Source organism: Oryctolagus cuniculus, chromosome 2 (genome assembly GCF_051225735.1).
Source record: "Oryctolagus cuniculus isolate XC-2025 breed Fujian yellow rabbit chromosome 2, ASM5122573v1, whole genome shotgun sequence".
NCBI lineage: Eukaryota > Metazoa > Chordata > Mammalia > Lagomorpha > Leporidae > Oryctolagus > Oryctolagus cuniculus.
The window spans coordinates 44,251,200-44,279,084 of NC_142868.1; the positions used below are offsets into that span (position 1 = coordinate 44,251,200).

Consider the following 27,885-nt stretch of genomic DNA (forward strand, 5'->3'; position numbering starts at 1 on the left):
GAACGATGCATGTTGCCCTTCCGGAGGGCCACCTTCAGCCAGGGAGTGAGGGGGCCTGTGTCCTTCTCAGGAGGCTGGGGTACTGCTCACAGAGACAGGCATGACACGAACATGAATATCCACCATGCAGGGCCGACGGCACGTACAGGGATGCTGGGCGTGCAGACGAGTCCTTCGTGGGCACGGAAGAAGGCAGAGTTCACCAGCTGGGAAGGAGCGTCCTGCAGGAGGCAGATGTTGAGGGGAAAATCTACAGCGGGCAGTCACGGGACCAGGAAGGGCCTGCTCTGAGCACAGCAGACCGTGATCAACAGGTAGGGGGTGGGCCACAAGGCACACTGGAGGCCTGCTGAGGGCCCAGGGGCAGGAGTGGGGCAACAGCAGTGGCCTGGGGGAAGACACTGGGAGGGTGGCCCAACCGGGGGGCCCCCACGCAAACCGCACTCTGGGGCTAAACAGCAGGAAACCATGGAAGCAGAGAGGCTGGCATTGCGGCGCAGTGGGTTAAAGCTGTGGCCTGCAACTCCGGCATCCCATACGAGTGCCAGTTCGAATCCCAGGTACTCCACTTTCGATCCAGCTCCCTGCTGATGAGCCTGGGAAAGCAGCGGAAGATGGGCCCAAGTGCTTGGGAGCCTGCCACCCACGTGGGAGACCTGCCAGCCATTTGGGCAGTGAACCAGCAGGTGGAAGATCTGTGTCTCTCTGTGTCTCTTTCCTCTCTGTCACTCTGCCTTTCAAAACAAATATATAAAATAAATCTTTTTAAAAAAAGAAATGCAAGGAGGGCAGAGGGGAGGGGCCTTTGGAGGCATCAAGCGGCCAGCCTACTTCCGTGCGCCCCCGTGTGAAGTAACTCAGCGCAGCCTCTCCGTTCTCCCACGGCCCTGCAGCACAGCAGTGCAAAGGAGGGCTTCGCAAGGTTAAAGGAGACACTCGGCCCAGCCAAAGAGAGCAGGTGCCGCTGGGGCGTGGCTGCTGGCCTGCACAGGGTCTGGAAGGCTGACTGTGCCCAGGTGGGGACCCAGGGGAAGGAGGTGGCTGCTGTTTGTTTTCCTGTTACTCCACAGCTGACTTCCGCCTCCCCACACCTGACATGTTCCAAGCACCGGTACCTGGGGCCAAGACTAAACCCCTGCTTCTTCTCCACTGCCTGTCTGCTTTAAAATTCCCCACCAGGCAGGGCAGCCAGCCCTGGCCTGAAAAGGAGGCAGGTGGGGCTGTGGCCTCCTGCTGGGAGCCAGCGGACAAAGCTCAGGGTGCCCCGGCTGAGATGTGTCACAGGCCACTGGCTCTGGCTTTCCCAGGGCACGCTCCAGCCCCGAGACGGTTTACATCTATCATGTGTTCAAGGACTTGTGGTTTCTCTTGATTCAATCTTCCCTTTGAGGTCTGGTGGTCTTGAAAAGGAATTCAAATGATTTCTCTGAGTTTCGCGTCCTTTCATGGCTTTCTGTTTCAGGAGAAACGGATCCCTCCCCCTTGCCCGCCCATATGTATCTCTGAGGGGTTATAATCTGCTTTTTCATATCTGCAATCAATTAACAACAATCTCCATTTGTTATACTCTTAGCATCAAGTATACAAAGGAAACCACTTTTCACTTTCCAGAGAAAGTCAAGGACACTGGGTTTCACCTTGAGGATGAAATGCAGATTGCATCAAAAGGAAAGATCCTTCATTCCGAAAGGTTGAATACAAAAGAACTTAAAGCAAAAAAAACGCCAGCTGCTTAAGTTCGGAGCACTGAATTCAATGAGGGAAAGAAACTTTGCAGAACACCACCATTTCTCTATCAGGTATGGATCCCAGCAGCTCAGCGCTGCCGGAGCGAAGACTGGCCTGATTCTGGACAGTCTACAGAGCGGCCGACTGCCCTGGTCGGCCCAGGTTCGGGAGTATCTGGGGGTGCAAGACGTTCACTGCTGAACCAGGACAGCCTCAGGCAAACCGTATCCTAGGACAGTTAGCGCACTGGGTGGCGGTCTTGTTGTGAGCACTGGGCCGTCTGCGTGACCCACTGGAGATCAGTCCTCTACTGCAAAATGCAGAGGTTCAAAGGAGAGGCGCTTCCTGGGAACCCCCTCTCTCTGCCCCAGGTCTTCCCTAAACTTGCCTCAGTTTTTTTTTTTTTTTAAGCTAATCATTTTCCTGAGATGTAGTCATATACCATAAAATTCGTAGATTGTAAATTTACAATTTAATGGCTCCCAAGACACCCCTCTTCCCCATCCTTCTTATTTCCATTCCTTAGGCCGGAGGCTTCTGACGGACTTATCTTCAAGTCTGCACCTTCTTTCTCCTGCTAACTCAGTCCCTCTTGGGATTTGTTTTTCATCTAAGTTACTGCGCTTTTGAACTGACACTCAGCTCTCCTGAGTTCCAGATCCCATTTAGCTCTTGCTTTCCTTAGTGACATTCTGCATTTGGTGGGGCACTGTTCTCCTGTTGCCCGCTCCTGCCGTGGACATGGTTTCCTGCATCCCTTTGAGGGTGCCTGCCGCAGCCCACGGACCAGCTTTGTCCAGTGAGTCCTTTGGTGTTTGCCTCGTGGCTTGTCTTGAAAACAGGACATTAGGGCAACTCTGGGAATCAGATTTTGCCTGACCCCATGGCGCTTGCTGGTCACTTCCTCGGTGACTTTCCTGGACTCGTTGTGGGCAGTTTTTAACCTTTCGGGTAGGCCACTGAAGTTTCGTGGCTGGCAGAGAATCAGCACGTGATGGGGCGCAGAGTGCCTGGAACCCGTCGTCTCCTGCCTCCCCTGCTTCAGCAGTGCTCCACGCTGCCTTGCGGTTTGCTCTTTACCTGCACCAGGGCTACAAGGTCAGCCATGGGTGAAAGCCAGGGCCTTCTCCGGCAGGTGCACACCACAGCTTGCTTAGCCTGTGTGCCAGCTGGAGGATATTTGAGAGAGTATTATGAATAAAGCTGCTATAAACATTTGGGAGCAGGGTTTGTGCAAATATAACTCTTATTCTCTTAGGTAAAAAAAAAAAAAACTAGCAGTGAGATCTCTGGATCACATTATGGGAGTGCATATTAAACGTTTTAAGAAATTTCCAGACTGGTTGTACCATCCTGAGATCTTGCCAGCAATGGATGAGAGAGCTTCTGTGCCTCTGTATCTGACCAGCACTGCCGATTGTCATTCTAACTGGGGAACACTGGTATCTCCGTGTGGCTGTGATTTGCATGTCCCTAAGGACTGGCACCATGGGCACTTTATCTATATTTTGTAAGTCTATTTATATGAGAGAGAGAGCAGGGGCCAGCATTGTGGTGCAGTGGATTAAGCTTCTGTCTGAGATATCGACATCCCATATCAGAGCACCAGTTTGAATCCCTGATGCACTAATTCCTATCCAGCTACTTGTTAATGTGCCTGGGAAGGCAATGGATGATGGTCCAAGTATTTGGGCCCCTGCAAATCATGTGGGAGACCAGAACAGAGTTCCTAGCTCCAGCTTGGCTTGGCCCTGACCATTGTGGCCATTTGGGGGAATGAAGAGGAGACAGAAGATATCTGTCTCTTCCTCTCTGTCACTCTGCCTTTCAAATAAAATAAAAGGAAAAAAGGAAAGAAGGAAGGAAGGAAGGAAGGAAGGAAGGAAGGAAGGAAGGAAGGAAAGAAGGAAGGAAGGAAGGAAGGAAGGGGGAAGGAAGAGGGAAGGAAGAGGGAAGGAAGAGGGAAGGAAGAGGGAAGGAAAAGGGAAGGGAAGGGAAGGGAAGGGAAGGGAAGGGAAGGGAAGGGAAGGGAAGGGAAGGGAAGGGAAGGGAAGGGAAGGGAAGGGAAGGGAAGGGAATGAGGGAGGGACCTTCAGTTCACTGACTCATTTTCCAGATGGCTGTAACAGCCAGAGCTGGGTCATGCCAAAGCCAGGAACTCCATCCAGGTCTCCTACATAGGTATCAGGGGCCCAAGTACACCATCTGCTGCCTTCCCAAGTGCATTGGCAGGAAGCTAGCTAGGAATCTGGGACCCAAACTCAAACTCTGGTATGGGATTCTAATAACTGGGAGTGGTGGCTTAACCCTCTGCACCACAATGCTGGCCCCTGTTTTAATGTTCTTACTTACCCTCTGTATATCTTCTTTGGTAAAGTTCAAGTCTTTTGTCTATTTTTTTTTTAAAATAACTTGAGAGGAAGAATCGCAGAGAGACAGACCAAGAGAGCTCTAATCTGATAGTTCACCCCTCTCCCACCCTCACTCTCCAGCTACCTGCAATGGCCATGGCGAAGCCAGGCTGAAGGCAGGAGCTGGGAACTGGATGCAGGTCTCCCATATGTGTGACAGGGACACAAACACTTGAGCTGTCGTCATTGCCTCCCAGGGTATACACTGACTGGAAGCTGGAATTGGTAGCTGGAACTGGGACTCTAACCCAGGCACCCCTGTATGGGATAGGGGTGCCACCTTAAGTGCTGGGCCAAATACCTGCCCCTCTATTTTTTAATTAGTGGGTTTGTTATTATCGAATTTCGAGATTTCTCTAAATATTCCGAAGTTATGTTTTGATTTCAAATGGATAGCCCTGCTCCTCCAGACTCCATCATGCTCCCATTGAGCTTCTTGGCTCTCTACCTGTGATATATTGTAAAATTATTGATAATATCTATATATACACACATACATGGGCACACACACAGCTACTCAGCAATTGGATTTTTGTTTTCAATTTTTTCTCAAGAAAAATTTGCTGAGCCTCTATTCGGGCATTGTACAAAGTACCAGGGAGGCAGAAACGACTAGTAAATGGCCCTTGCAATTGAGAAACTGTCAGAAATGTGGTTTAAATTTGGATTAAATGAAGAAAATACATAAGAATAACTACATGTAATAGATTAGCTTTTTGTGTGGAAAACTAACTGTGTTCAGATAAACAGTTGAAATAGCTTTATTATGACTTTATAAAGGCCATTCATTATCATTTATAAATTCCATCTTTATTAATAGTCAAAAGTATTCCTCCATAAAGCTCTTGCCAAAAGTATCATATATTCTGAAAGAATGCGGTTTGTATGAGAAGATTTCTGGTGCAATTTCAAATGGATATTTCTGCATTTCAAGCTTATGAAATGTGATGAAAGTCAAGTTTGAAGCCAAAGTAAAACCACTCTGTACAATGCACACCCTTTCCCTGCTGCAGGGAACAGCCCTGAAGCACGTTTAACTTGAGTGCAATATGACCATCTAGCTACAGAGCTGCTGGCAGAATCTTCTGGAACACAGAGAAAATTAACTTTCAACAGTAACTTAAAAAGCCAGGGTAACTTCTCGAAATCTTCTTACCCTGGGTTTAAAAAAAATGAGACTTAGCAACTTTATTGTGTTTTTTTTTTTTTTAATTCACTGATTAAGATAATAAAAGTTGTGCTCATTTCAATATTAAGAAATTAAAGCCTCCCTTGGGACTGTGTCTGCCCTGGGGTGGGTTACATCTGTCAACCGCAAACAGGCTGGCCAGCTTGCGAGCAGACGTTCTTGCTCGGGCTGCAGTACGTATAACCTCACACTACATCGGCCAGGGCTGATCATCAAACGACTGGGAGTTTTTATTGTTATCACAGCAAACCACAAATAAGTGTGGACCATAAAATGTGAGCTCTAAGAGAAAATGCACTTAAGATAAGAATTTGCTCTGATGATTTAGCTCCTGGCCTCACACAGTTGAGAATATACGACGATGCGAAAGAAGGAAGGAAGGAAGGAAGGAAGGAAGGAAGGAAGGAAGGAAGGAAGGAAGGAAGGAAGGAAGGAAGGAAGGAAGGAAGGAGAAAGAGAAAGCAAGCAAGCAAGCAAGCAAGCTTGTGCCAGTTCCCTGTGGCTTAAAAGTGACATCGTGTGGGTGAAGGGCGGATGGCCCACGGAAGGCTGCTTCCCAGCCACGCTGCAGAGCGAGGTTTAGAAGCTGCTGCTGATAAACACGTTTCATTTCCAGTGTCAGGCAACGGCATCTCAACACCAGCACAGGCACTGCTGGGGAACTCATGCCTCCGGGGTTCTTCTGATTGCCAAAAATACCCAGGAGACGAGACGATGGCCCGGGCGGAGAGAAGACGGAAGGGTCTCTGCTCAGGCTGTGTAAGTTTCTTAGTAAGGAAATAAGGTCAGGATTCTTTTTAAAGAAAGAAGGAAGGGACTGAGGGGAGGAGATGAGGAGGAAAGAAAAGGGGAAAATGGAAAAAGAAATCATCCAAAATAGGCCCCCGGCGTGCTTTGGCCAAGCACAATTTTCATTTTCCTCAAGGTTCAGAAACCAGCGGAGGAACTGGAAACTCCCTCAAGAGAAGCAAAAGAAGCTAAGACCACAATTTAAATTTGCAGAGAACTGGCATGCTGGCCTTAACAAGCTAAGACGATAAACCCCTCTGAACCGGAGTTTAGGCCAGTGGTACTATGTACTTAATGTAGCACTTTGTACCTGTAGGTACTGAAAATCCCCTATACCATCTCCAGGAGTGCTCAAGTAGGTCACATTTGTGCAGAGGCTGACGACAGGGGCTAGAGTTCTGCTCCTGGCTCTCCCAAACAACGTGACCTTCAGCATCTGACCTTGAAGCCTCTCACCTGTAAAATGGGGATATGATGCCCTCCGCTCGGCACTGTTCATAAAAATAGATGAAATTATATACTGGAAATAATATAGCCCACAGATTCTACGTTGCAGCAGACTCAAACCGTGTTAGTGAATTCTGTGATGTCATGGTCTTTCTGAGCCCATGGAGTATCATAGTGTGGGAATGAGCAGGCAGTAGGGATTATGCCCAGAGCAGGGGACGAATCAGCAGCCTCACTAACTGAACTTTAACCCCACCCTTCCCTGTTTTTCACTGGCACACGCAAGTGAGGGACATGCTTTACATCTGAGGTCTCCTGGTTCCTTGTTCCTCGTGACAATCCTGTGAGAGTGGTGTCACGGGCCCCACGTTGGTAAAGAAGTTGCTAAGCATTGAAAACAGGAAAGATCTGTGCCCAGGCAGTTCAACGCCAGAGCCTGTGTTACTAACTCTTCAAGATAGTCATTAAGAAGTGCATAATACCAAGTCATTCCTTGGTACCCATGAGGGTTGGTTCCAGAACCTTCCACAAATACCAGAATCTGCAGATACTCAAGTTCCTTGTGTGAAATGATGTGGTATTTGCATATAATCTGTATGCATCCTCCCATATACTTTAAATCATCTCAAGATTACTTATAATACTTGAGACAATGCAAATGCTAGGTAAGCAGTTGCTATGTTATATTGTTTAGGAAACAATGACAAGAAAACAAAGTCTGCACAGATTCGGTAAAAATGCAATTTGGAGGAGCAGATATTTTCAAACCACAGTTGGCTGGAGCCATGGATTAGGAGCCCCACAAATGTGGAGGGTATATTAGTCACAGTATTTCCTTTCACTGTGATAGAAGAGATCGACTTCATTTAAAAACTTGGATGCTTATATTGCATATTCCTCTTCAAATGTCACTGTACGATGTAAAATAAGAGCAGTTCTACATCATGATGCTGAGAACCTTGATTTTTATGCATCTCCACACAGAGAGATGGCCACTTGTCCACTTTTCCAGGCTTGTATTTCCTGCTAGTAAACTCATTCTGTGTTTGTAACAACACAGAGGGTTTTTTTTTTTTTTCTGCTTCATTCCTGATCTCACGATTACCCTTGAAACAAAATGAGAATTTGGTACAGAGGCTTTAGTTAGCTTGTCAATTCTTTTATTGAGAGTCTAAGAAGTTTCATATCTCACTGGTTCTTCTGTGCAATCCTATTAATTCTCTCAAAGAATCTATGCATTGCCAGCAAAGATTAAAGTTATAGAAGTGATCCTTGACAAAACTCTCAGATTGGATACCTGATTAGAACTCAGTGCTATTACATAAATGCAGAAGACGCATTAAAAGTAAAGATTTGGTGAGCAAGTAAGAATTTTAATAAAGGTGTAAAGTATCCCATACTCCAGACACTGTGTGGTGCAGCGATGACTCCTGTCCCACATTCCTGTCTCCACCATTTCCTGGTAACCAGACCCTTCTCCTGATTTTGCCTAGTGAAGCCTGCTGCTCATAACCCCCCACCCTAGAATGTCAGACCCCCATACATCCAAACCCAAGTTATTATTCTTCCTCTCCCAAAGCCATTGGTTCCCCCCCCCTTCCCCTCTGTTGGGTACAAAGCATTACGAGCCACCTCTCCCCCAAAGCACACATGTCATTGCTATCATCAACTCTCCCTGTGACGTCCCTCAGCAAGTCATGATCATCAAGCCAGTCTCAACAATTCATATCGAAGAGTTCACCAATCCACCCTCATCCTCAAGAGCACATCGAAGGTCAGGTCTGGACTGTTGCCCTCCCCCCTCCACTGGTCTTGCTGACTCCCAGCATGCCACTAAAATCCACGCCTTACACTGGGCGAGATCTTACAAGAGGAGCTGACCAAAGGCTGACTGTGAGAGCAGGGGCTTTACACCCACCTCTGCATTGTGGAATATGTAACTCTTGTTTATGGCATTTGCAATGACGCACAGAGAATGTCACATGGGACAAGGTCAGCCTCAAGGCCATCCCCAGCCTGAACTGAATTGCTGTTCCTTGACTTGCACACATGTGAGGAGTGCTCCAGTGCCGAAGAAAACAACCCAAACAGCAAGACTTTTCAGAGATAAGAAAACCCCTTGGGGCAGGCATCTGTCACAATGGTTAAGTCATCCCCTTGGGAACTACACATATTACAGCCATATCAGCATCCATCGGTTTGAGCCCTCTGCTTCCAGTCTAGCTTCCTGCTGTTGTGCACTGAGGGAAGCAGCAGGTGACGGCTCAAGTGCTACCCATGTGGAAGACCCAGATGCAGTTTTAGGCTCCTGGCTGTTGTGGGCATTTGAAGAGTGAACCAGCAGATGGAAGCTCTGTCTTCTCTGTATGCCTTTCACATAAACAACAACAACAACAACAAAATTGAAAATCCCTGAACCCTTCAAGGAATTCAAAGAGACAGCACAGAACAGGGGAGAAATGTCTCTATGTATCTCATATGTGAAACAACATCAGCTTTTTGGTGTTGGGGGTAGGCTGTCAGCTTAACTTCCACCGAGAGGGAAAAGTAAGCAATGTACAGGGTTACGCCTCCCTGACATCTGTCAGATAGAACTTCCAGCCTGCCCACCCCTGGGCATCCCCCAGAGCGCCCTCTGCTTTCTGTGCTTTGCCTGCCTGACAGGGGTCCTGCTTACTACAGTATCTTGATCATGTCATTTATCCTCTGTCCTTGAATCTGTTTACCTCTAAAATGAAAATGGCAGTATTAGCTTGCAGAGCTCTAAGTTAAAAGTTCATAAAACTCTCCAAGAGGGTATTAGTCTCATTTTCTGGATGACTAAGAGAGACTCAGAGAGGTTCAGGGAGTTGCCCAAAGTCATGTAGCCACCAAGTTGCCGTGATGTGGGCCATCATGCTGGGTCCACCCTGCTAGCCTTTCTCTCGGTGCCTCTGGCTGAGAACATGCACACATTCTCCCGGCCCCAACAGACACAAGTGAATGAGTCTTGCTTCTAATCCGAGCCCAGCCCACAGGCATGGCTGGGTCTATTACCCCACGAAGGATCAGCCCCGGGGAAAGTCAGTGACTTCTCTCCCCTATGTGGAGAAAGAGCAGGAAACATGGTGTTCTGTTCCTATTATCTTATTCTGATCCTGTTCAGTTTACTAAACTGCACTCAGTACAGACAGGCTTATCCCTGGAAGATGCTCCGTGAACACACTCCCACTGCCACCCCTTCCTCTGTCCCTGTGATCCTTTGCATGGTATGTTTCAATGTGTACGTGTGTGTGCGTGTCATGAGTGTGCATACATGTATGTTTTCCCTCAGGGTTCACCTCCAAACCTCCCCACACGGCTCCCATTCCTATCATCGACACCAATGCTTTGATCAGCATCAAAACAGTGATGGTTGTGGGGTCCCTAGGTGCCCAAGTGCCAAGGAAACTCATGGCTAAGGGATCAGGGTAAAGAGGGAAAAAATGTGGGATATGGAACACACAGTTTTATTCATTCATTCTCTCTCTCTCTCTCTAAGAATCTGGCACTAAGAGCTCATCTCCTTCCTGCCAGTGATGGAGCGGCAGTGATTTGGCAACGGTTACAAGCCAGATGTCACCCTCATCTGGCTGCCTGGGCTGCTTGGCTGTTTGGAATGAGCAGCCCAAACACGGTACAGGTGGGGCTCCTGCAAAGCGGTGGTGGCAGAGCCCATGAAGTCCCTTGCGCTGCCCTGCTCCCCGGCGGGCAGCTGTGCTCAGGTGCAGGCGTGGCGGAAGGCAGCGGGCCACCTGGAAGAGCAGACCCGCATTCACCTCCTGGCTGAGCCATGGGACCCTGCTCCCTCTGGCACGGCGGGGACACACCTGTTTTGCTATTCTGAGAACAGATCAGGCTCCCAGTGCATTTCTGTCCTGCCACCAGCACAGCAGCTCCTGTGAGTCTCTTCTGTCCCACGTATGCAACGCCACACTCTGGGGAACAGATGGGGGGAGCCAAAGACGGCAAGGCACTGCCCCTACCTCCAAGGCTGTGGCAGACCATAGCTGGGCCTTCACAGGCTTCATCCAGGCCACTTACAAAGCCACCAAGGGGCATGGAGGGTATACAGCCATGCTCCTCCTGGGTTACAGAATGGGGAGAGAGAATGCTGTGCCTGAGAACAAGATGTGTCGGACTCACAGCCTGAAAGCCAGACTGAGGGGGGTGGCCCAGGAGGACGCACGTGGTTCTGGAATGAACCGTCCAGCTGCACCTGAACCCCGCAGCAGGTGCCTTGAGAACAGAGCCACAGGCTGGGCTGTGTGTCTGTGTATACATCAGCATGTGTGGGGGAGGCGGGACTGTGGTACAACCTGCCAACCAGCCCACTTTGGTTACCATCTGCCATGGAGAGCCGGAGCACCTGGCAGAAACAGCTGCTGACGGCAGATCGGAGGTGAGGGAGGAGAACAGCCCCGCCCAGGAGGACCCAGCGCAGGGAGCACATGCCTGGCCCCTCAGGAATGCCAACTGTTCACTTGGAAGCCCAGACCATGGAGGCGGGCCGCGGCGACCTGCACTGTTCCTTTGCCTCCTCAGCGGCAGGGCAGGAGGCACGTTGCTCTCCTGCCTCCCTGGTGGCAGCTCCCCAGTTGTTTGTCACACGCACTGAGGAATGTCTGTCGGGAAGAGGAACGTTCCAGGGTGGCTCTTGGCTGGAGGTGGGAATCTAGGGGCTCCATGGTGGAGACCCCTGCCCTGCTGGTTCTGCAGCCAGGGCAGCAAGACCTCACCTTCCTGGCACTGCAGGGAACAAGCAGCCCTTCTGTGGGGGACGGGGCAGGGTCAGGGCAGCACCTAACAACCTTTATTACTATAGTGACTTTTAGAGAGAAATCCCTGCCCATCACATTTGGAAGTATTTAAATTTTTTAAAAATTTATCTTATGTATGTGAGAGGCAGACATAGACACACACACACACACACACACATCTCCCATCCACTGGTTCACTTCCCAAATGCTCGTAATAGCTGGGACTGCTCCAAGCCCAAGCCGGGGGCCAGAAACTTGATCCAGGTCCCCCATGTTGGTTCAGGGGCCCAACCACTTAAGCCATTACACTGCCTCCCAGGGTGCACAGCAGCAGAAAGTTGGAGTCAGGAGCCACAGCTGGGACTTGAACCCAGGTACTCCAATAATATAATGCAATGTCTTATCCACTACACTAAATGCCTGCCCCTGTTTTGAAGAATTTGCCATTCATTAAAATGCTTATGAGTTGCAGGTATTTTATTACTTTATTTTCTACAATACTCAACCACTTCTCTAGTAGGTGTGGTTTCTATCCCTGTTCACCAGGTGGAAGGACTGAGTGACTCACGAGGGACACACAGTGGCGACATGGGCTCACATCCAGCCTGCTCACCTTCAGCCTCAGAGCTGGGGACCAGACGGCCCTGCTGCCGCTGCTGCCGCCCATTTGTGTCCCCCAAACAACTGAAGGCTGGTGACTGCATGAGGTCCCCAGTGCCAGGCCTCGTGGGCCACACGCCCTCTGGAATGCATTTCCCCACAGTCACCCATATCAGCCTTTCTCTTCAGGGTCAAAGCGCAGTTCAAAACTCACCTTGTGGGGCCAACGCTGTGGTGCAGTGGGTTAAGCTGCAGTCTGCAGTGCTGCCATCCCATAAGGGCAGTGGCTCAAGTCCCGGCTGCCTCACTTCCTATCCAGCCCTCTGCTAATGCACCTGGGAAAGCAGCAGAGGATGCCCCAAGTCCCTGGGCCCCTGCACGCATGTGGGAGAGCTAGAAGAAGCTCCTGGCTTCTGGCTTTGGCCTGGCACAACCCTGGCCATTGTGACCAGTCAGTGGGTGGACCAGCAGATGTAAGATCTCTCTGTGTCTCCCCTTTCTCTCTGGAACTCCACCTTTGAAATAAATAAATAAATCTTAAAAAAAAAAAAACAAAATAACTATAAATGCCATCCCAAAGTATCACTCTACCATCCTTTTGAGAACAGCTTGGTCACTCCCAACTGAACCTTTAGTGCAAAGGGCATCTCCTGAGATGGTTGTGACTGGTAGGATAGTGTTTCCATTGCTGATGCTTCTTCACCAACCCTCGGGTCCTCTCCCTAAGCCAGCAGCTTTCTTGCAGATGAATGCTGTGGGGTGCTGGGCAGCGAGTGGGTGTTTGGGGTTATGGGATGGCACACCATGGGAGTGCTGAAAGCCTACTCCTTTTGAATGACAGTTATACACAAAATGCATCCCTGGGGCTCCCCTCCCTATGGAAAACTGTGGGTGGGAGGAAGTTGCAAATGGAGGAGAGACTTCCAGCCCAGAGAGCAGTTGGTGGCTATAGAGGATGAGCCATAATTAGTGCTGCCCTCAGAGCAAGAGAAGGCCAGGCTCTCCTTCCCCTTGCCCATAGTCCAGAGACCTGTCAGGGATAGGCTAGTCTCATTACAGCTTCTCCCTCCTTTGCAAACAATTCCTTCACAAATGCTAAGAGATAGGGTCGGGGGAACAGAACACAGCCTGGGTGGTAGGGATGCGCAGGGAGTGGACAGCCACCCTCAGCCACAAAATGCACTCCAGCTGAGCAAAGAGCTTGCAAGTTCAGAGTGTGTCCTGCCTTTCTGTTTATTGTTTCTATATGGTAAAACATAAGTGCTTATCACTGTAAGCGTTTTTAAGTGAACCATGAAATGCATTAAGAATATTTACAACGTTATGCAACCATCTTCACTAACCAATTCCAGGACCTTTTCCTCATCTCAGACAGGAATTTTGTCCTCAATAGACAATAACTTCCCCTTTGCCAACCCCTGGGAGACTCTTCCATGTGCTGTCTCTATGACTTGGGCATTTCATGTAAGTGGCATCATACAGCGCTCATCCTTCTGTGACATATCAGTTAGCATCACATCTTCAAGGCTCATGTATGTTGTAGCCTGTGGCAGAATGTCTCCCTTTTTAAGGCAGAATGATATCTGCTTGTCTGTCTAAGGCCACATTCTGTTTGGCCACTCATCTCTTGCTGTTCACATTCTTTGCCCATTTTTGAAGCAGGTTTGGCTTTCTACTGAGCTACAGGATTTTTAATGTATTCTAGATATTGATCCCTTTTCAGGTGTATGATTTGCTAATATTTTCTCCTTGATAATGATATAACTTGATGTTATAATTTTATTCTCTTGATGGTATCCTTTGGAGTACAAGAGCTTTTCATTTTGATTCAGTCCAATTTATTTATTTTTCTCACATTGCCAGTGCTTTTTGCATTATAGCCAATAAATCCTTGCCAAATCCAATGTAGATTTTCATTAAATCCACTACAAATTCAATGAAGACTTTCCTCTGTTTTCTTCTAGGAGATTTATAATTTTAACTCTTAAGTTTGGGTCTTTGATGCATTTTGAGTTAATTGCTGTATATGGTGTAAGGTAAGGGTCCAGCTTCTACTTGTGTACGTAAGTAACTCACAAAACTGGATATGCAGTGGTTCCAGCACCACTTGCTGAAAATACTGCCCTTTCCCTATTGAACAGTCGGCACCCTCGCTGAAAATCAGCTGAGCAAGTATGTGAGGGCCCAGCCCCCTTTACAATGCAGCTATCTGCCCTCTTCTCCCTGCGGCCACCTTGGCAACGTGATTCCCCTGGAAGACTGACAGCCCTGATCCATCAGGTTGTCACTGCCCCACGATGCAGGCACATCGTTTAAAGAAAGCATGGATCAACCACCTTCTTTATTTCTTCTCACACACCTGTTCCCACTCCTGTTCACCTCTTATCAGGCACTCAAGAGGGGAAACTTGATGTTCTCACCTCCAGCCCTCACTCAGTACCATGTTCCCCTCCTACACGCACACACATAGGTGTGCATGTGTGCACACACACACAGAGCCTAAACAGGTCATGGGTCATAGAGTGAGTGCTCCTGGCCTCATCTCTGCTGTATTTCTTCATCTGTCTCCTCTCCATTCTCTCAGCTTCTCACCCTTCGCCCATCTGCCCGCCCACAGCTCCTTCATCACAGCCCAGTCTCCACAATCCCTCCGGAGTACTTGTGCGATGTACAAATCTGACTTTGTCTTGGCTTCTTAAAGTCTACATTTCACCCTACCCACCATACACACACAGACACAGACACACAGACACAGACACACACACATACACACACACTCTCTTTCTCTCTCCTTTAGATATACTGAATGCTGCTGGTCCCTGGATAGCCTATGCTTATTTTGGTCCCCACAACTTTTCACATTCACTCGACCCTTTGTGTCCAAGATTCCACCTCTGTGGATTTAACCAAACAGAGAGAGTATACTATATACTAAGCCTAAGACAGTTCCCTCTGTACCAAACACATATACATTCCTTTTTCTTGTAATTTTCCTTAAACAATATCATAGAACAACCATCTACAAGGCACAGACACTGTACCAGGCATTATAGGTAATCTAGAGATGATTTACAGGATATGAGAGATACGGCCAGACTACATGCAAATACTACACCAGTTTACATAAGGAGCGTGAGCATCTGTAGATTTCAGTATCTGCCTCTGGAGTGCTCCACTTTATTCTTCCAAAGCAGTGCAAACAGCACCTCCTTTGGGACCATTCTGGATTCTCCCCAACACCATCCATCTGAAGCCCAAGGGGTTGTTGTCTCACATGTGTTGTATACCCCTGCAGCTAATAGGAACAACAGTAAGAGTGATGACCAGCACAGCCACTACCGTCATGGCCACCTCCACTGCTGACCATCGCATGCTTCTGACGTTCTAATGCCCTAAGGGACATACAGCAGACCTCACTCACTTGTTCTCTTGTCTATTCCTTCCCCAAGACAGTCAGGCCTATGAGGACAAAGACTGTCTTCCATGCACCTGTGCAGCCCCGGCCCAGTACCTGGCACACGGCAGGTGCTGATAAATATTTGCTAAATAAAGGAATGGGTGACTTCCAACTGCAACTTTAAAGTTTTGCAGACCTTGGAAAATTCCACAGTTTAGGCAGCTGCTCCTGTCCTCTGTGCAAATAGGCAGTTTATCAATCCAAGGCTGGCAGCAGATTTGCTGAGCCGAACTCAGCGCTCAGGCTTTTTCCCAGAGCCATCCCTCCACTCCAGTGGAGCTGCATCTGCCTCTCTTGATAGAGGCTCCTGCCAGGAACCGAGGAAGGGCTCAGTGCAGCCCCACTCTTTCTAATGCTATTTTCAAAGCAAATGCACAAGCAATGGTGATATTTTTTGCCCTTAAGAACAAGACAACTCCTTTGACAGAATAAGGTTAAAAAAGAAATGAAAAACCCTGTACTGTGTTTCCTTTCAGTTGAATGGAGGAAAAAAAAAAAAGCCCAATCTCCCGGTTCCAGCTGGCAGACCGCTGGACTCTCAGCTTCCGAGGAGAAGGGGAGCGGAAAGATCAATCCTTAGCAGCTGAGAACTTATTTTTGGCTGTGCAGCTGGTGGAGGAATTGCTGGCAGCAGGCAGTGTCTCACCAACACAAGAGGGTAGGGCACCCACTACGGTCCAGGTCTGGGCACCCCACATTCACACTGCAGTTGACAAGGTGGACAGTCGATGTTGGGGACAGCCCCAGCCTCCTGAGGGACTCCAGGAGGAGGAAAGGGTGCTCAGACCACCCACATGGATGGAAGCTCTGGGAATGCTGGCCTCAGAGGACACGCCGTGCTGACAAAAGACAGAGACCTTGCTCTGTCTGGATCTAAAGCTGGAAACAGGATCAGTGGTTGGCATTACAGAGACAGAAGCCAGCCCTTTCGCTGTGAAGAACTTTCCACACAGTGGACGCATCCGTAATGGGGTGGGTCGCCCCGGAACTCTTCACGCTGGGGCTATGAACTGACCACTTGCCAGGAACAGTCTAAGAGGGATCCTCAGATTCAGAGAAAAGCACAGAGCTTCCTAGAATCGAGAAGGTCACTGAGATAGTTGGGAGTCGATGAAGTCAGTTATCACTGTAGACAGTCAACTGTCACCTGGATGGTTAGAGATCAACATTTTAACAGGCTCTTATGAGGATTTTTATACTAAATTATAAATTTTGTCAATTTTTTTCTGATAAAAGCCACAAAGTGACTGTCAAGCTTCTTTACTTTGTGCTGAGTCTATACTACCTTTTATAATGTTGGTGTTACGACCCAAGTGCAAGGTTTTTCACAACCCAAAGGGGAATTGAGGGCCTCCATCCACTTCTGCCCCTCACAAGTAACTATAACTTTATTCTCTGCTTTTTCTTTCTTGGTAATTTAGAAAAACATGACCAAAAAGTCCTAAACACTATGAGAAAACAGAATGTTCTTCGAAGAAAGCTTTTGCATTTATATTCAATCCAGACATCCAAAACTCCAAAAACAATCTTCATGTTCAATGTTGACTATTTTTAAAAGGAAATCTAAAGCAAGAGACCACAAAGCAGGGAAAAGACTAAATAACTCTCTCTTATGGAGAACCTTCCATTTGAAACCCAGAGATCACTTGTAATGTGCCAGGCCCTGGACCAGTTTTCATCATCAAAAAAGACATGAGAGAGATAGGGGACCCCTAAGAAGCACCTGGAGCCTGGACCAGCAAGGAATTCTCCCAGAAAAGAGCACATGCCTGCCTAGCTCACATATTAGCACCCTCTCCCACTGCCACCAGTGCCCCACTCCCCATCCCTGTAGACTCTCTGCACCTCAACAGGTTTGTCCTCTGACTGCTGTTATTACAGATGAGCTCAACCCAAGTGACACTTGCTAAGCTACTACAGAGTACCAGGGTCAATGCAGGCCTTTGAGGAGTAGGATTCAAAGGGGAGTAGCTTCTAAATGTTTGTCCATTGTCTTGTGCATGCCTCTACTTTACTCCACAAGTATCAGAGAGGGCTTACAAAACTAAAACAGGACCAGGGGAAATACACCTTCCATGAGAAGGTCAGGCCAGGAGACAAAGGTGGAATGTATAACCGTGGATTACAGAGTCCGACCTAGTTTCTAAAATAGCTCAGATCTGACTATGCCGATGAGTGGGACATAGCCTGCAAGATGTCTGGGAGTGGAGAGCACACCTAGTACAGGTTAGTGGAGTGCAGAGCTGGTACACAGCGATGCTCCGAATGTTCACTGGATACCCCGATGGCCTCAGTGCCCAAGAAGTTGTGCCTTGGAGCACAGACATCAGCAATAATGTTCACTGGGAGGCTTGGGGAAGGCCTTGCCCAAGCGGTCAGCTCTGTGGGGATACTTCTACGGGGAGACTGCCCAAAGCCACTAGGCCACTAATCACTGCCCCCACCTCAGCTTAGGGGCCCTCAGTTTCCCCTGGCCTGAGTAACTTCATTCATTTAATAGGCTCTAGGTCCCAAGTGAAGGCATGATCTTAGTAGAGGACTAAAAACACAACAACAGAAGGCAGTAGAAATATTTCTAAGGGCAACTCCTTTGATTAAGAGACAAGGTCATCTGAAAGGCAAAACTGTGTCATCTTCTAGAAAATTCTTACCTAGAAATTACCTCCAGCTCATACCTGACAGCCTTACACTCTGCAGTCATCCCCTAGAGGATCAGTGGCCAGGAGGCCACACTTTGCTGGGATCACAGTGCGAGGTCACAGTGCATCATCTGCAAACACTCATTTTCAATCCTATTTTCACCCTAACATTTGTTGGGTCTCCTCCCTGTAGTATTTTCCTTTACTGACACAGCCTCTTTTGCCACTGACATTCCAAATACAGGAAAGTGGGAAGTTGTTGAACTGTTACATCTTTCATTGCAATGCTATGCCTCGTCTTGTAGTTCCTGGCATTCAACACGTAAGCAAGAAAGGAGTGGGGTGGGGAGAGGACTGGATACAGTGGAGGAACAGCATCATTGGTGCAAAGCGGGAATGCTTTCCTCCCGCAGGCCTGGTGCCTGGTCCACGGGCAGGGACCATCAGCAGCAACTGCAGCAGGTCCCCGCGAGTGAACAGGGAGGCAGTGAGGGAAATAACACCACAAAAGCAAAGACTGGATGAGGCATCGCAGAAGGCCAATAGCCCGAGAGGCCCCAGGTTGCTGCTGAGGGCCCTTGTGGAGAGGGACAAGGTGAGTGAGCTGCCTTAAGGATGTGTGAGCTCCCGGGAACCATGCCCCCCACAGAATGAACCAGACACCGTTCACTTAAAGCAGACCTTGCTGGGAGGGCAGTGCGAAGACTGACAGAGGCAGGAGTCTTCAAGATACACCATTTCTGAGTTCATCTTTGCAGAGAAGGGGGCTGTGTGCTTAGGAGAGCCACACTATATATTTTTAGTGATGATATTTGCCTCTGAAACCTGCAGAAGATGGGACAGCCATCGCCTCAAAGGATTTTAGCCTTTTTTCAGGGATATAGGGGGAAAATAAAAACCAAAAACCATTCTTAAAAGTAGGCACGTGCATTTTCACAGATTTGACTGTGTGTTTCCAATTGTCCTGGGCTGGCTGAAAGGTAATTTCTGGAGCCAGGCTGGGCCAGGGTCAGTGGCCAGGCACACATCCTCAAGGTATCAGTATGAAAGGAGGAGTAGTGACAAAACTTCCCCTCGCTTCTAGCTGAGACGACTAGTTCATGACACTGCCCAACTTCTGCAGTGGCCTCCAAACAGGCCTTAACCACTGTGGCCCACCTGCCCTGCTCCATTTGCCTGGCTTCTGTTGACCAGCTTTTCTAAAATGCAACCCTGACCATGTCATAACCCTGCTCAAAAACTCTAACCACACATTTCCTCTGCATTTGGCTTTAACCAAACTTCCCAGCCTCAGTCCTACCACTTCCTACCCTCTGTTACTGCACATTCTGTGATTCTGCCCCAAAGAACACAGAATCACATCTGGCTACCCCTTCTCCTTGGAATGTATTTCCTCTCCCCTGATCCACCGTGGCCATTTGCAAGTACACATACAAGCACACAAGCATACAACCACACATGCTTCAAGTGCTTAGTGGAAGCCCAGCTCATTGTTCAAGGCATATTCTTAAACAGGGACATCCCCTGGAAGGCTTACCCTACCTCCCAAGCCAGAATGCAGTGTCTTTCTGCATATTCCTAAGCCAGCGTGACTTATCTTGGTCGTCACATTTATCATTCCAGGTGCACATGTGTGTTCGCTTCTGCCACTTGGATGTAGGTCAAGTCGTGCTGAAATCAGTTTTATGGAGCCCACCACCCTTTCACATGCTCCAGGGCCTAAGCCAGTGTCACAGACATGGGAGAAACTCAGTCCATGGATGGGTTAATTGAATTTAAAATGTCAACCTAGGTCACTCATAATCAATATGCATGAACTACATCGAAAGAAATTTGAATCTGAATTCAAATGGCCATGACAATATTAGACAGAAATAGGACAAGCCAACTCATGTTTGTGCCTCCTGGTGTCTTGCTAACCCACATACTTAGCAAGTCACTGACAGGGTTTGTGAGAGTGGTGCAGAGCGTTCACAGTCTGGGAATCTGCTTTGTTTCTTAGCACCCTTCATGGGCCTTGGTTTGTTCATCTGCAAAATGGATGTGAGAATTCTGCTAATATGCTTAGAGAACTGAATGAGAAGATATATAGGAACAGGCTTGAAGAAGAATGTGCTCTGGGCCAGCTCTGTGGCATAGCAAGTTCAGCCACTGTCTGCAGTGGCTGCAACCCATATGGGCACCAGCTCGAGTCCCGGCTACTCCACTTCCTATCTAGCTCTCTGCTAATGCACCTAGGAAAGCAGGGTAAGATGGCCCAAGTGCTTGGGCCCTTGCACCCATGTTGGGGACCCAGAGAAGGCTCTTGGCTTCGGACCAGCCCGGCTCTGGCCATTGTGGCCATCTGGGGAGTGAACCAGTGGATGGAAGATATCTCGCTCTCTGCCTCTGCCTCTCCTCTCTGTAACTCCACCTTTCAAATATATAAAAGAAGAAGAAAGAAGAAAGAAGAAGAATGTGGCATCAGAAGAGAAGACCACAACAGTCATTTTGCAAATCCTACTACCACCCAGCCCATGTCTGCACCAGTGTTCCTCTGGGAACACCAAAGCGCTGGTCACAACAGTGCGCAGCAGTTCATCACGGCACACGGTGGCCCTATGACAGGCACAGAATGACGGTGGCGATTCCCTGCAAGGTGGCATCCTTCTGCACTGAACACAGCCCATTTTTACTAAAAGCCCAGAAACGCCTCTCAGCCAAGCAGTGGGATCTGTTGTCACAACTTTGGATTCAACTCTGAAAACTCCATTATGGAAAATTCAATGAAACAACAATGCAGCAAAACCACGCACAACCACTGGCAAGGACAGAAGGTGGTGCCCTGCTTACTGCAAAAGCAGAGGAAGGCCCTTGCCTTCCCTTCCCACGCGGGACAGAAATGCCTTCTGCTCCCCTCCCCTTCCCCCAGAGCCCGAGGAGGTTCTGGTCTCACTGCATAACTCAAGGCTTCAGAATGGCAGGGCTCCACGCCACCCCCATACCCCTGCTCTTTACTGTGGGAACTGTCCTTTGATGGTAATGAATTCAACCCTGATATCATAGAAAAACTGGGGGTCAAGGGAGAAAGTGATGGCCACAGGCCACACTGCTGATTAAAGGATGAGGTATAGTCACTGTGACATATTTAGCTGCCGATTAATTTTTAATTTCAGAGCATGCTTGGCTACTCAACACATTTATGGATGCAAAAAAAGCACTTGTGGGCCTGATCCCGAGAGAGAGAGGAAGGGGAGATGAAGGAAAAAAAAAAAAATTGGAGCTCAGGACCAAGAGCAGGTCGGAAGGGGAGCCAGTAGGGAAGAGATAGGCCAGGTCTCAGTGCCTGGTTCTACTGACCAGCCATGAGTAGTCATGGCTGAGCCACAACCCTGGTCTATTTGGTCTGAGTGCAGGCATGGGCAGTGTGGGTGACATTGGAAATGACCTTGGATTCCAGTCAACCATATTGGGTTGTGGGCAATGGGAACTGCTGAAATCCTCAGAGAAAAGGACTTTGGGGGTCGGGTGAGAGGATGCTTCTGAAAAACAAGTGAAGCACCAGGACCCAGGGGGAGGTTAGCCGGCAGCCGAGCTGGGGGACTGGGGAGGACAAGGCAGGCAGAACCGGGGCAGGGTCTCCTCCAGCAGGCGAGGGCAGGAGCAGGGCCTGCTCCCTGATGGTAATGGGGAGGAAGGGGAGACAGAAAAGACATGTTAAGAAGCAAATTCTGGGGCCAGCGCCATGGAATAGTGGTTGGGCCAGCATCTGTGGCGCCGGCATCCCATGTGGGTGCTGGTTCATGTCCTTGATGCTCCACTTCTGATCCAGCTTCCTCCTAATGTGCTTGGGAAATCAGTGGAAGATGGCCCAAGTACTTGGGCCTCTTTACCCATGTGGGACACCAAGATGAGGCTGCTGGCTCCTGGCTTCGGCCTGGCCCAGCCCTGGCAGCTGCAGCCATTTGGAGAGTGAACCAGCAGATGGAAGACCTCTCTCTGTGTGCTTCTCCCTCTCTAGAATTCTGACTTAAAAAAAAAAAAAGAAGAAAGAAAGAAAGAAAGAGGGTCAGGGATTCTTATTGCTATACCTGCCTCTGCACAATTTTTGTTTTTCAGAATAATTTGATGACTGTAACAGGAAAGTTGCAATTGGCTGAGAGAACACAAGGACAGGTTAATTTCACAGGGGTTCTAGAAGGAAACAGCTCCTTTGGAAGAATACTGCAAAGGGAACTGAGCCCGTCTCACCCCTCACACTGTAGTTGGATCGTCTTATCGTCTCTCAAAACCAGCCTGAAGTATTTCTGGTAGAAGCGTATCCCTCCTCAACCTGGCAGACCACCACATGGTTCTCGAGCCTGGCCACACATGGCAAATCCCCTGGGAAACCCCACAGTGTTCACATGGGGCTGTCCAGGGTGGGCAGGTTGGGCAGGTTGGTGATTTTTTAAGCACCACAGGTGATGCTATAGAGTGGGATTATTCACATCCCCGCATCCCGCAGCACTGGATTCAACCATCTGCAGATAAAAAATATTTGAGAAAAAAATTCTATCTGTACTGAACATGTACAGACTCTGGTCTTGATTCCACAAACAATACAGTCTAACAACTATTTCCAGAGCATGTATACTGCATTATGTATCATAGGGAGTCTAGAGATGATTTAAAGTATGTGGGAGGATGGACATAGGTTATACCCAAATGCCAGGCCATTTGTACAAGGGACTTCAGCATCATGGACTCTGATGGCCTTGAGGAGCCCTGTGTCCAATCCTGCACCCAGGCCTGACCAGACCGCCAGAGCTCTGCACCAGTGTCCCAGGCCAGCGGTTCTCAAGTGCAGATAAGCTCTCCTGGGAGGACGCTGGGTCCTGTCTGGGAGACGTTTTGATCATCCCCACTAGGGGGCGGGGGAGGCGCTTAAGCTACTGGCATCCAGGAGGCTACGCCAAGGGATGCTGCAGAACTCCCACCATGGTGCAGGATGACACAGCCCCAAGTGTCACTGCTGCTGAGACACCCTGCTCTCTCGTTCTCTCACATCAGCTCCTCTGAGAAAGAAGGGGTCTATTGTGTGTGTTATTTGGAGCTTGATGTAATGGAAAGAAGCTGGGACTTGAATCCTGGGCAGGTTCTTTTCATCTTTTCGAAGGCTTGGGCTTATCATCGGGGAAGTGGGAGATAATAAAAATGTCTCCTATCTTGCAGGATTTTTCGAAGCTGATTAGGAGACCAGAACACGCCACTCTCAAACATGCCTCTTTGGCATGAGGATTATTTTGAGCTGATTATTTTGAGAAACTGCAGACACAGGAGAACCTCTGGAAACAGAGAAGCTACCCTTCTGTAGGGGAAATTTGCATCTGAAAAAGAAATCTCCCTTTCTGTCTCCCTCTCTGTATCAGGAAGAAAAGGATGACTCAAAAGCCTAGGAGACTCTTATCAGTAGAGAAGTCACTGACTTAAATCTCCACAGCAAACCTTACTCTGGCTTACCATATATCTGCGGATTACCTTACGTAATTTGCCTCTCCCGTTCCTTTCCTCCTGTGTCTTGAAGATGGTAGTGAAGCCCAAGTTCTAGCCACCTTTAGGAGTTCCCCTAGTTTCTCCCATGTGTGAGGGCCCTTCAGGAAAAATTCACAGAAAATGGAATTAAAAGATATTTATTTTGGTGCAAACATTTTGAAATTTATGTACACTTTTTTTCATATGTATTTTCCATGAACGTTTTGAAGACCTGTCCTATGTGGGGAGCAACTGGGAGCAACTCGGACTATACTGTTACTGGAATTAAGACTTATTCTATACATCTGCTCTCCCACAATATGGCGCTGGGAGAGGAGCAAACAGCTTCTACGCAGCTGCCTCCAGTTCAACCAATAAACTGTAGGACCTGCTCCTGATTGGAGGAGAGCAGCGTACTCGGCGTGTGGGTAGCAGAGTTGGGATTGGCAGAAGAGGACTATAAAGGAGGAGAGAGACAACATGCACCAGGAACATCTATCTGAAGGAACACCTATCTGAAGGAACACCTGTGCAGCCCCCGAGAGAGCCGGCCGGCGGTATGCCGCTCCCCCGCGGAAGTGGGGAAAGTGGCTAGGGGGAACCGCCCTTCCACGGAGGTGGAAGGGTCGGTAGCCAACCCGGGAAGAACCAGCTGCAAACCCGGGAAGGGCCGAGCAGACAAAAGAACAGCGCAGGGTCCTGTGTCGTTCCTCCACGAAGACGGGGAGCGACATCCTATACATGAGGTGTGTGTGTTAACACTCTTGTCTGTCTTTCCTTTGTTAATCTGCCTTTTGTTAGACAGGCCCCAGTGGGGAAGCTGGTAGAGGGTAGAAGGCAAAGAGTGTTTTCCTCTCTTGAATGCTAATTTTCACAACTAATCACTTATTAGCTCTGTTTGGCTTGCTTTCTTGAATATTCTAGAACTTTTAAAATAGGGATTCCTAGAGGTCCCCTTCCCTTGCCCTTCCTGACCTGCTGTTACCTTTGCAGGTCACTCCCCTGGCTGAGTGGCAACACTCACAACCCACTCCCACTCTACAGAGATCCTTTAGTGGGTCGGTAGCTCCTCCACCTCTACCCTGCCTTGAGACCCTGGTTTTGCTACAGAACAAACCTCCAGAACTGGCTTTGTTTGAGGAATTGCTACAGAATCCCCAACATTTGCCCTGCTGGCCTGACATGCAGCAACTCAATTACACACACTGGTGTGGTGGAGGAAAACAGGTGTTTACTGTGATGTGCAGAGCAAGGATCTGGACAGCCACTGCCCACTTCTCAGGTTCTTTGAGGGTTCAGGGGTAACGGCTCTTTCAGACTGAAGCTGGGATGCAGAGGTGTGAGCTCATCTTGTGTGCAGATCTCCGGTTGGTCTGTGGCACCTGTGGCCCTCCTTCACTTGGTTGGGCATACTGTGTTCATTAGGGAATTTTGATGTTAGCAAAGGGGCCTCCAGTCAGTCTGAGGGCTACTTTAAAAAAAGTTTATTTCTTTATTTTCGTCTATTTGAAAGGCAGAGTGACAGAAGCACAGCGGGAAATGGAGAGGGAGATCTTCTGTCTGCTGGTTTCCTCCCCAAATGCCCCCAATAGCCAGGGAGGGCCAGGCTAAAGCTAGGAGCCCACAATTCCACCTGAGTCTCCCACATAGCTGGCAGAAGCTCAAGCACTTGAGCTAGCATCTGCTGCCTCCCAGGATGCACTGCAGGACACTGGGCTGGAAGCAGAGGCGGGACTCAGTCCTTGGCACCCCAGTATGATACGCAGGAATCCCAGGCTGCTGAAGAACCTGCTGGGCCACAACACCCACCCTGGTAGTTACTTTTGAATATCATGATGTTATCCGTACAGGAGATAAATGACCTCAGGAGTTTTGTGTTCAGGAGCCCTGTAGGGCTGGCCGAACCACTGAGCCAGTTTTCGTAAGAGGTTGGTTTGCAGGGCAAGGGATCTCTAAGTTTCGGAAGGGAGGCTGGAGACTGTGGCAGTCCAGGACCCAACACCTGCATGCAAGGCACTGCTTGGGAGCTCAGGTTCAATCTCACTGCCTCCCGGAAATCTCCGCCTGGATTGCCCTGCAAGGACTTCCAGGCCCATCTCCTGACAACATGGTCATCTTAAAATCCCAGGTCTGATCTTCTCACCCCTGAGCCCCTGCACACCGCCGTCATGAAGGTCACCATCATGAAGGTCACTCTCCCCTCCTCACCCAGCTCTCACCTCTGCTATCTGCCCCAGGCCTTTAGCACGCCTTGCACCCACAATACGCCACGCCGTTCAGACGAAGACCCTTCCCTCCACCAAACTCCACTCCGGTTCTTCTCAACGAGGCCCTCATTTGGGCTTCTGTGTTTGTCTCTGTGTTTCCAACTTCAGCAAGAATCTTGCAAAGCAGGTTTAATCAGAGCCTCCTCAGCCATCCTTCGTGCATAGAGCTCAGCTTCCACAGCCAATCACTGCGGACTGCTTTCAGCAGGAACCCTCTTGTTCCCGCTAACGCTTCCACCACGTGCTTCTCATTCACTGTCCCCACCTGCTCTTTGGCTATGAATCCCCACTTCACCCTGTGCCCCGACCCCCTTGAATAAAGTTGTCCCTGCTGACCTCAACAAGTGTCATGAATAATTTTACTTTTTATCTTTATCAGTTCCCCAGTGGGACTCAGATGAGAGTCCTTCTACGGAGCACAGAGGTTCTCAGCCCTGGCTGCATCCCGAAAACACCTGGAACCCTCCCCATGCCCGAGTGCCTCCCTCAGACCCCTGCAACCCGAGAATGCAGCTGGGGCTGGGGGTGTTTGAACCTGCCCTGCCGACCTCAGGGGCAGCCAGACTGGGAACCTGCATCCCGGATGCCCCTCTCTTAGCGAACATGACCCTGCCTCTCCCCGACTCTGCAGAGCCACTGTGGAGGCTGTGGGCCACCCCACTTTTAGGGCTTTCACGTGGTTCCCTCGGCGTCAGTTCTGAGGGCAGCAGTTCTGGTTTCCCCTTCTCTCTACGCTCAGTGCTGGCAGGTGCGTTGCGACAGTTCTGAAACTGGTGTGATGGCAGCAGAGCAGGCAGACAGGCTGGGGCAGAGGGAGACGCATCTATTCTGAAGAAGGTGGCTGCTACTTCTCCCCTTCTCCATGGACACAGAGGTGTTGGCATGTGGTTTGCCCAGGGAGGCACAGCTCTCTCTGTCTGGCATTCTAATTTAAAGTGTAAGCTCTTTGCTCAGAGCGATCCTAAAACTGGCAAGTGAATGTCATAGCCTTCTAGCGTGTGGCTTCATGGAACAGGGGTGACATGGGGGTCACAGTTTTGGGATGACCCCAGCCCTACAGGAATCAGCAGTATGAACACACTCCCAGCCCATGGGCAAGGAGTGGGGTTGAGCCTATGAAGAAGGGTCCTGAAGCTCTTTTCATTCCTCACACGCTACGGTGCTGACAAATGAAACGCACATGCTCTGTCCTCAGCTGTGCTCAAATGCAGCGGAAGTCGCAGCAGCAAGGGTGGCAGAGGGAGGAAGGGAACTCACAAAGCCAGCCCGGCCCAGGAGCAGCCTGTGATCTCCAAGGGCTCACTGAGCTCCGACGGCGTGGACTGTGGGGAGAAGAGAGGGCCGACTCGGGGTGGCCGGGAGGATAATGCCAGTGGTACTTCCCGCAATTAGGTACTAGAAATGCCTTCTTATGTCTAGGTGCCTGATACGGTTTCCAAAACATTTTTATGATTGTCAAACTCATTTCCACTTGAAACTACATGGGAGGAAAAAAAAAAAAAAAACAGGCAATGAGACCGAGGACCTATAATTTCACCAAAGTGTTCCTGGACGTTAGACTCACAAGAGCCCAGCTGAAATTACTTCAGTAGCATCCAGAAGCCGCTTGAGTTAGAATTTCTCTCTCTCTCTCTCTCTCTCTCTCTCTCTCTCTCTCTCTCTCTCTCACACACACACACACACACACACACACACACGCGCGCGCGCGCACGTGCAGACTGAACCCACGGGCTGTGGACTGGAACCTCTTCTCGGCGCAGGCCCCGTGCTCCCCTCCAGCACTCTGGGCTCCCCTTGACACAGGTCCCACACGTGTGCCCTATTGAAGGCTACACCCCTGCCTCCGCCCCTGTTTCATTCTGCCTTCCAGGCGGCAGCAGCATTGGCCGCTGCCCTTCACCAGACAGTCCCGACTCCGCCACCAGCCAGCTCTATGGACCTGTGCACTCAAGAGGCCTCGAGTGTCTCCCTGGAAAGGGCTGGTGAGTGAAGCAGGTGTTCTCCCAGGGATGCTTCCAGAGCTCTAGGAGAGCCCCTTCCCCCAACCCCTTTCCAAAGTGAAGGTCCAGAGCTGGTTTTCTCGCATG

The 27,885-nt window shown here is 49.3% G+C and overlaps 1 protein-coding gene and 1 long non-coding RNA gene across 8 annotated transcripts in view; one reads left to right on the top strand and one right to left on the bottom strand.

The window, feature by feature from the left end:
- MSRA (methionine sulfoxide reductase A) overlaps window positions 1-27,885 on the bottom strand; it is a 409,106-nt gene that overhangs the window by 7,679 nt on the left and 373,542 nt on the right. The gene's annotated exons all lie outside the window — the stretch shown is intronic.
- On the top strand, window positions 1,675-26,142 carry LOC149127750 (uncharacterized). The gene is made up of 3 exons (XR_016228893.1): window positions 1,675-1,799; window positions 23,232-24,277; window positions 25,660-26,142. It is a non-coding gene; the product is annotated as an uncharacterized LOC149127750 (long non-coding RNA).